We start from the raw sequence: 7507 nt of genomic DNA, 5'->3' as shown, positions 1-7507 counted from the left end.
ACCCCATAAACATATACCCTGGCTTTAGGTATCAATGAAAAAAGAAAAGAAATAGACCAAAAAAAAAAAAAAAAAAAGGCAACTAAAAAAGAGAAGAGAAGAAAGAAACTGGGCTGGGGATGTGGCACATTGGGAGGATGCTTGCCCAACATGCGTGAAGCCCTGAGTTCAGTCCCCAGCAAAGCAGGAAGGAACAAGCTCTGGGATCAGTTGGGATGTTTGTTGTTCTGAGCTGCTGAATGTTGGGGTAATTTATTTCACAGCAACAGATAACTAATGCAGCATCTATGAGATGGTCATAAGAAAAATGGACAGCATCCAGATACATGCACGTGTGTATCTGTGTGTATATATACCACTGAGCTACAGCCCAGCCTCTTTTTTAAGATTTTTTGAGACAGGGTCTTCCTAAGATGCCCAGGCTGGCCTCAAACTTGCCATCCTTCTGCCTCAGCCTCTGGAGTAGCTGCGATTATGGGCATATGTCACTCTGGCTTCTTTTCTTTTTTGTTTTTATATCTTGGTACCGGGGACTGAACCCAGGGCCGTGGACTAGCTGAGCATGTGTTCCACCACTGAGCTACATCCCAGCCCCTTGATTTACTCTAAACTCCCCCTTTCAGGGTCCCTGGAAATTTACTTTTCCAGTTTTTGTTGTTGTTTTGTTTTGGTATTAAGGATTGAGCTCAGGGGCACTTTACCACTGAGCAACATCCCCAGCCTTTTTTATTTTTCATTTTAAGGCAAGGTCTCACCGGATTGCTGAGGGTCTGGCTGAGAGCAGGAGCCAGAAATATGATATGCTAGACAGGCAGGGACCACCATTGCAACAAGTACAAGTTTCTCATCCCAGAGAGCCCAACTTCATGTTCAAAGTATCTGCTGAGCCAGACAGCGCATGATCAACATATGACCAACATCCTGAGTGGACGCTGGACCAGATGACCAAGTGTCTCACTCTGATTGGATGTGGAAATTCCCCTCCCGAAAAGTCATTAATCATTAGCTTTAAATGTCACCTCCAGCAACACCCTATATGTATTAACCCCTAGATAGTAGGCCCACAAAGGCGCCCCTCTCTGGGGACCCTTTCCTTGTGGGAGCTCTGCTTCCTGTTTCAAAAATAAATTCTGTTACTTCCCTCTTACCCTCTAATGTCCCTGGGTCTCATTCTTTGGATCCACAAGAAAAGAACCTACACATCACTGTGCCTTACTGCTAGGTTGCTGACACTGGCCTCCAACTTGCAATCCTCCTGCCTCAGACTTTCGAATTACTGGGATTACAGATATGCACCACCACATACAGCAAAATTAATTTTTCTTGATGTGCAGCATCAGAAATTCTCATTCATTGCTGAAGGGAATACAAAATGTTCAGCTGCTCTGGAAGACAGTTTGGTTATTTCTTACAAAACTAAACATACTCTTACTATACAATTCAGCAGTTGTGCTCCTTGGTATTTACCCAAAGGAGCTGAAAACTTAAGTCCACACAAAAATCCACATATAGATGCTTGCAACAGGTTTATTCATAACTGTTGAAACTTGGAAGTAATCAAGATGTCCTTTAGTAGATGAATGGATTAAAAATGATGGCATATCCACATAATGGAATATCATTCAGCTCTAAAAAGAAGTAAGTCTTGCATTTGGTTCAGTGGCACAGCCTGTAATTCCAGCCACTTGGGAGGCTGAGGCAAGAGAATCACAAGTCCAAAGCCTATCTCAAAACCTCAACAAGGTCCTAAGTAACTTAGTGAGACCCTGTTTCAAAAATTCAAAAACAACAACAACAACAACAAACTGGAGCTGTAGCTCAGTGGTAAAGCACCCCTGGGTTCAATTCCCCACGTAACATGGAATGGGGTGGGAGGGTTCTTTGTCTTCTGAATTCAAAAAATGAAATCCTGACACAGGGGTGAATGCAAAGTAACAGAATTTATTAGAGTAATAGAGAAAAAAGGGGAGTTCCCAAACATGAGGGGACCAAGAGAAGGTGACAACGGGAGTCTGTTGTCTAGGGGTTTATATGAAGCTGAGGGTTCAGGGGCTAGCTTCTGGCCCAACCCTGGGAAGGCACTGGGTGTCCACTGACTCTTCATATGCCCTTCAGTCCAATCAGATTTCTGTACCTAAATTTTGGAGGGGGTCTGGGTACCAGCAACAGGTGTCTGTCGTTCCCGGGGAACCAGCCTGACCTTAATGAAGCGTGGCTTGTGTCTGTAGTTTCTCAGCCCCACTTCACAGAGGGTCCAAGTTTGGACCCTTGGAGGGTCAAGTTTCTTTTGTGCCTATTTGAACCCTTCCTCTTGCCTCATTAGTAGTGAGAGAGAAAAAGAGGGAGGGAGAGAGCCACAAGAGCAACTGAGATCATAAAAGGACATGAAGGGAACTTAGGTGCACATGATTGAGTCAGAGAAGCCCATCTGAAGAGGCAATCTGAAAATGATGCCCTGTGACTCCCGCCATATGACATCCTGGCAAAGGCAAAGCTATGGAGACAGTAAAAAGATCCGCAGTGGCCAGGGGTTTGAGGGAGAAGGGGAGAGAGAAAGAGGGGGAGCACGGAGTATCTGCTACCAGATGCTATAATGGTCGATGCACATCAGTATACATTTGTACAAATCTGTAGGATGTAGGATGCCAGGAGGTGACTCTAAAGTACACTGGGACTCTGGGTGACCATGTTTGTCAACGTGTGAGAATTGCACTTGGGGGTGTTGGTGAAGGAGGGAACACGTGTGCGGGGGCAGGGGGTGCATGCGGAATCTCTGCCTTTTCCCTAGCATTGTGCTGGGAAACTAAAACTGCTCTAAAATTGTTGAATCTTCCAAAAATCGTAAAATTCTTTTGTTACTGTTCTGACATATTAAAAGAAGAAGGGGGTCTTGATCTTGTTTTTTGTATCTCTCACCAATAACATTCCTTATACCATTATTTCAGGCAAACAAGGAAAAAGGAAAATAGGGGAGCTATTTTTACCCCTTCTGTGGATCAGCCAATCCCATTTTGCAGGAGGCAGGGCATCTCTGCACAGTGACTTAATGTTTGCTGCCCTTCCAGAGATTTCCGTGGTCATCCCTAGGAAGGACCTCACCCGTTTTCAAATCCCAGAACCTTGTTTTCCTCACCAAAAATGGCCTTTAGAGAGTGGCTTTACAATATTCCTTGTCTGGATACTGCAGCTAAAACAGAGAGGCAGTGAGCTCTCTGTTCTGTGCATCAATACATTATAATAAGCCAGACAATTTCAAGAATGTTAGGTTCCTGCATCAGGAAATTAATTCAGCTCTAGAAATCCCTTCCAACTCTGAGAACCACAGGGGCATGGTTATAACACCTGAGTGGCTTTGCACGTGGGTGGAACTAGAGAGACACGATTTCTAGGCCTTGGGCTTTCAAACTTTCTAGGTTGAAACCAGAAACTGAAACTCTCAAGGTGATACTTTTTAAAAAAGAAACTTTTTTTTTTTTTTTAGAATTTTAATATTTATTATTTTTTAGTTTTCGGCAGACACAGCATCTTTGTTTGTATGTGGTGCTGAGGATGGAACCCGGGCCACACGCATGCCAGGCGAGCGCGCTACCGCTTGAGCCACATCCCCAGCCCTTAAAAAAGAAACTTTACAGATTTTTTTTAGCTGTAAAAGTAATTTGCATCTTTCATTTCTCAACTGGGTGATGGGTTTATTATATTGTTTTCTATCCCTTTGGCAATTTTTAAATATTTTATAATAAAATATACAAATTAATTTCAAATACTTAAAATATTTACTTACTATGAAAACTACAACTGGGGATATAGCTCAGTGACAGTCTGGCATGCACAGGGCCCTGGTTTTGATCCACAGCACCACAAAAACAAAAAACCTGTGTAAACAGTAAAGAAATATATAGCTGAGCACAGTGAGGCATACTTATAAGTATGCTGTGACTGTCGGACCCTCCACTGTCAAGTTACTCTTTCTTACCCTTTTCATATTGTGATCTTCAGAAGGAAGGTGCTGGGTGCAGCCCACACTTAAGGAGCAGGGCTTTGTGCACCCCTTCGTTTGGGGTACTGGGGAGGGAACCTGGAGCACTATATCACTGAGCCACATCCCCAGCCCTTTTTATTTATTTATTTATTGGCACTGGGGGTTGAACTCAGGGGTACTCGACCACTGAGCCACATCTCCAGCCCCTTTTTTTTGTATTTTATTTAGAAACAGAGTCTCACTGAGTTGCTTAGCAACTTGCTTTTTGCTGAGGCTGGCTTTGAACTCATGATCCTCCTGCCTCAGCCTCCTGAGCCACTGAGATTACAGGCATGTGCCATTGCACCTGGCCTCAGTCCTTTTTATTTGGCAGAGTCTTGCTAAATTGTCAATGCTGGCCTTGAACTTGTGATCTTCTTGCCTCGGCCTCCCAAACTGCTGGGATGATAGGTATGCACTACCATGTCCTACCCTAGCTCCATTTTATAACTTTTAAAAATTAAAAAGTAAAGCCGGGCACGGGGCACATGCCTGTAATCCCAGTGGCTCAGGAAGCTGAGGCAGGAGGATCATAAATTCAAAGCCAGCCTCAGCCAAAAGGAAGGTGGTAAGCAATTCAGTGAGACCCTGTCTCTAAATAAAATACAAAATAGGGCTGGGGATGTGGCTCAGTGGTTGAGTACCCCTCAGTTCAATCCCTCATGTACCCCACCCGCAACACACACACACACACACACACACACACACAATTACTTAGATTGGGTGCAGTGGCACATTCCTGTAACTCCAGAGACTTAGGAGGCCAAGATAGCAAGACAGGAAGATCTAAAGTTTAAGCACAATCTGGACAATTTAACAAAACTGTGTCTCAAAAAAAATGAAAAAAGGGCTGGGGATGTGGCTCAGTGTTCAAATGCACCTGGGTTAAATCCCTACATTTCCAGCTTTTTGTTTGTTTGTTTCCTTTGGGGACTTCTGAATGTGTGCTCAAGCTACTATATTCCCATCCACTTTCCCACCACTCCTGATTTTAAAGCAGGATAGATCATGTCCTACTTATGTGGACCGCATCATTTTTAAATCACATAGCTGGAGAAAACAAATCAAGGTGGCACCTTCATAACATTATCTGACCCTGCTATAGTCCCAGAAGCACTTGACATTCATTCCACTTAGGCAACATGTTGCCCAAGTTCACACTTCCTCTCTCAGTACTGAAAATAGTCGGGTAGTTTTTTACTCTTCTTTTCACTCCATGCTCCTTCCTTCTTTTCTTTCTTTCAAGATTCTTCTCAACAGAGAGTGTTAATTCAGGCACTAAATCCGGAAACGACTAATCACCGTGAACTTTCCATACCTCATCTCAGGCAGCAAATGTGGGAAGAGAGAGTGTTTCTGGGACACCTTGAGGCGGCTCTGGGTGCTAATCGTCTTACATCATCTCACACCAGCTGCCCCCACCTGCTCCACCTCCTTTTCCTGCCTCCTTTCCTCTCTTCTTTCAAGAGGAGTTGCCTCATCTGATCTACCCAAGTCGGCCCCACCTCCCCCCTCAAAAATGGCATCCTAATCTGCACCGTGCCTCCTGTGCAATTCAACAGGATGGAATTATATACACAAAAAAAACTGGAGGCTTGGGAGAGAGTGCCAATTTGGTGTGGATCAGAGAAGGCACCCCCTCTCGAAAGAAGAGAGGGGGGAAATGGGATTAATAATACGTCTACAATGTTTCAAGGACCACAAAAAGTGGCACAGTGTCTTTCACTGTTCAGGGACATCCACAGCTAAGAAATATGGTGGCACCAGCTCTATGTGTTCCTTTAAGCTTCCCTCTCCAAAACAAAATCCCACCTGCCTCTTTTCATTTTACCATCTTTTCATAACTTTTCATTGAGCAGCTATGGTGAATTCGGCCCAGTTCCACATACCAAAAATAGAACAGTAAACAGAGCAGGTGAGACCTTTGTCCCTGTGAAGTTTACATTCCGCTGAGGAGATGTATATGATAACCAAGGAAATAAATTGAATAACAAGAGAATTTCAGGTAATAAGAAACCTAGATCATGTAGGGTTTTTTTTTTAATATCTTTATTTTGTTTATTTATTTTTATGTGGTGCTGAGGATTGAACCAGTTCCTCACATGTGCGAGGCAGGCGCTCTGCCACTAAGCCACAACCACAGCCCCCATGTAGGGTTTTTGTACTGGGTATTGTACCCAGAGGTGCTTTACCACTGAGCCACATTCCTAGTCCTTTCTATTTTTTATTTTGAGACAGGGTTTCACTAAGTTGCTTAGGGTTTACTAAACTGCTGAGGCTAACCTTGAATTTGTGATCCTCCTTCCTTATCCTCCTGAGTTACTGGAATTTCAGGTGTGCACTACTGCACCCAGCATGGAAGACCATATTTGAAAAATCCAGTCTCCATAGAGACTGTCAAAAATTTGCTGATGCCCACTGTATTTCAAGTCATCATGGCAGGTTATTGAGAAAGGTTTTCAATTATCAATGATCATACCTCAGATAAACCTCATCAGCTACAACACTGCCACTGCACAAAGCTTTTTAAATTATAGCTGCAAAACTGGAATTAATTATGAGAAAGCAGAAAGCGAAGGTGAGCTTTGAGCAGGAAAATGACATAATTCACATTTTATGAAGACCTGTCTATATCTCCATAAGGACATGTGTAAATACAGACATACACACACCCACACATACGGAAAGGCCCCTCTGGAGCCCACGTGTGGTGCACCCCCGTCAGCCCAGCAACTTGGAAGTCTGAGGCAGGAGGATCACAAGTGGTTTTTTTTTTTTTTAATATTTTAATAGCTTTAATACAGAAGACAGGTATTAAAGTATCAAAGCAACCCCAGGATTGTGATATAACCAGCAAGAGAAAAACATGAGTGGACTGGACAATATTTTTTTTTATTTTCATGAGAACTTATCCCCATTTTCCTGAGTTATCCACATGTGGGAGAGTGAAAGTGGACCCTTCTCTCTCCCCCTGCACAAAAATCAATTCAAAACCTAGGAATTAGACCAGAACCGATGCAACTCCTAGAAGAAAACAAGGGTCAACACTCCAGCATATAGGCCCAGGCAATGACTTACTCCATAGGACCCTAAAGCTCAGGGAATAATGCCTCTCCAGTCTCCACATTATGAGAGAAAACAAATGAGTTTTACGACTGTTTTTTCTAGTTCTATGAAGAATGTCATTGGTATTTTGATGGGGATTGCATTTCTGTACACTGTTTTTGGTAATATGGTCATTTAAATAACATTAATTCTGCCTATCCATGAACATGGGAAGTCTTCTCATCTTCTAAGTTTATTCAATACCTTTTTCAATGTTCTATAGTTTTCATGGTAAAGGTCTTTCACCTCCTTGGTTAGATTTATTCCTAGGTATTTCATTTTTTGAGGTTATTGTGAATGGAATTGTTTTCCCAATTTCTTTCCAGCAGATTCAATTTTGTTATAAGGATTACAAATTTGAGGCCAGCCTGGGCAACTTGGTGA

The 7507-nt window shown here is 43.0% G+C and overlaps 1 non-coding gene across 1 annotated transcript; it reads right to left on the bottom strand.

The window, feature by feature from the left end:
- Positions 1-6400: 6400 nt before the first annotated feature.
- Positions 6401-6542, bottom strand: LOC124093700 (U4 spliceosomal RNA). Its single transcript, XR_006852037.1, has one exon. It is a non-coding gene; the product is annotated as a U4 spliceosomal RNA (small nuclear RNA).
- Between the last annotated feature and the right edge of the window lie 965 nt (positions 6543-7507).

Source organism: Marmota monax, unplaced genomic scaffold, assembly GCF_021218885.2.
Source record: "Marmota monax isolate L192 unplaced genomic scaffold, Marmota_monax_Labrador192_F-V1.1 WCK01_AAM20220418_F8-fsc00092, whole genome shotgun sequence".
NCBI lineage: Eukaryota > Metazoa > Chordata > Mammalia > Rodentia > Sciuridae > Marmota > Marmota monax.
The sequence above is the reverse complement of the archived record's forward strand: the minus strand, read 5'-3'. Positions and strand labels throughout refer to the sequence as shown.